The following is a 1928-nucleotide window of genomic DNA, read 5'->3' on the forward strand; positions in this document are numbered from 1 at the left end:
TAGGCACTCTTATGGCTCCTGCACACTGGATGCAGAAACACTTGCTGCGAAAAATGAGCAAAATGAGCGATAATCAATAAACACATTAGGAACTATAAGCTTATTAGCTACCGCATTACATTTTGTTACAAGCGTTTCCGCGTCCAGAACGTTCCGTGTGCAGAAGCCATTAATGTTTTCCATTTGATAACACAAGGCGACACAAGCAGTCATTTTATCCTTGTTGATATTCAGAGAGTGACAAAGATAGAATGACATTTGTGTCGACTCATCAAATGGAAAACTCATTACATGATCAACGAAAATGAGAAAGAGGAACCGTGGAAGACGGTCAATTTCCCTCTCATTCTCTCTCTCGTTATATCCTTGAGTGGAAAGAGATAAAGATTTGATCGTCTTCCACAATTTCTACATTCTAATCCGGATTAAACCCTTGGTGGAAACTAGATCAATATTGCTAGCTGCTCTATGGGTAGTAGTTAACGACTGCAAACGCTTTGAAGCGTTTTTTAATTGGTCAGTTTGTAAAATTTTTTCTTCTAATTGGTCCATCAAATGCTTCAAAGCATTTGTAGCGAGACTTTGACTACAGCTTATGTGTTCAAAAATTTTGAATTATTTCTGCTCTTGCTATTACTTAACTCAGTGTTGTTAAGGGCTCCGCACAATAAAATATTTACTAGTGGTTGGTACGTTACATTACACACGTATACATTGGACGCGCATGCGTCTGAAACCTGGCTCATCTAAGGACCAGCATATATAAATAGGAGCTTGACTATAGAGACTCAAAGGTGCTTGGCTAAAGAGACTGAGAGGGTCGACAGACTAGAGAGTTCTATCGTTTTGGAATTCATTTCTATTAGAGCTAGCTAAAAACGTGATCATACACTTTTTACATGTGTTCAGTTTCCTCCGTTTTTGCTTTCGTTCTGAATATAGACGCAGATTTAGTTTCTCTTTAAAAAAAAACACAGAGATCGGCTGAAACTTTACATCGTTTATATACAGTGCTATATTATACCGGTTTCTTTAGAAGAATCCAATAATCGTAGTAAAGTGAGAGTCAGAAAATTTGCATCAACTAACTTCCTTTTCACGAAGAAAATCTTTACTAGGTAAGATAAATTCTCGTAGATACCAAAAAACATCTTTTCTCTTCGTAATGCTTTTGCGTACTTTAATAAATTTGGAGAGCTTTTTGTCTTTTCTAACCTATTTTCTTATTTTGTGCGCATGCATAAGCGTTATTCAATCTAATTTCTGCTTGAGCCGTAAATCTCGATGCTTATTGTGAACTACCAGAAAAATATAATGTAAGTTGCATCGTGCTCATTGTGTCGTTTTTTTATAAAAGCTTTTGCAAAAAAACCGTATGTATCATTTCTTAAACATTGGTTTACGTCTCATTCCTACGAAATAATTTATTATCGAACAATACATTTTTCTTTTAATCTTTTATAATTTTTTTCAACTTAACATTTTCTTTAATACGTGCTTCTATTCTTATTGTACTTTATTTGAAATTAGATTATTTTTGCTTCTATTCTCAATTGTTAATTGTGTCATTATTCGCGAATATTAAATGAATATTTATATTCTGAAATTGTACAAAATTCTTCTTAATCTTATTTTTTACATAAAATTCTTCTTTAAGTTAATATTTTCTTAACTCACAATAGAAAATCTATCCTTTTTTTACCTGCTTCTTCTTTACCTGAACTTCTTGTAAATCACCTTTCTTTTTCTTCTCTTTTGAAAAGAAAAAGAAGAAAAGCAGATCCTATAAAAAGTTCAGATACACAATGAAAAATTTGGAATGCTTTTGATGCTAAAGGAACATGTATTTTTGATGCTCATTCAAGTTTTTATTATTATTTTTATTATTAGTTTTATTCTATATACATTTATATATATATATATATACA

At 32.3% G+C, this 1928-nt stretch overlaps 1 protein-coding gene across 2 annotated transcripts in view; it reads left to right on the top strand.

The window, feature by feature from the left end:
* The first annotated feature begins 889 nt into the window (after nt 1–889).
* The window catches only part of LOC108691835, an 18142-nt gene continuing 17103 nt past the window's right edge, over nt 890–1928 (top strand). For both annotated transcript variants that reach the window (XM_018199766.1, XM_018199765.1), the window contains exon 1: nt 890–1118. The gene's annotated coding sequence lies outside the window, so the exon portion shown is untranslated. The remainder of the gene's footprint in view (nt 1119–1928) is intronic.

The sequence above is a fragment of the Atta colombica genome, unplaced genomic scaffold (assembly GCF_001594045.1).
Source record: "Atta colombica isolate Treedump-2 unplaced genomic scaffold, Acol1.0 scaffold52, whole genome shotgun sequence".
NCBI classification, from domain to species: Eukaryota; Metazoa; Arthropoda; class Insecta; order Hymenoptera; family Formicidae; genus Atta; species Atta colombica.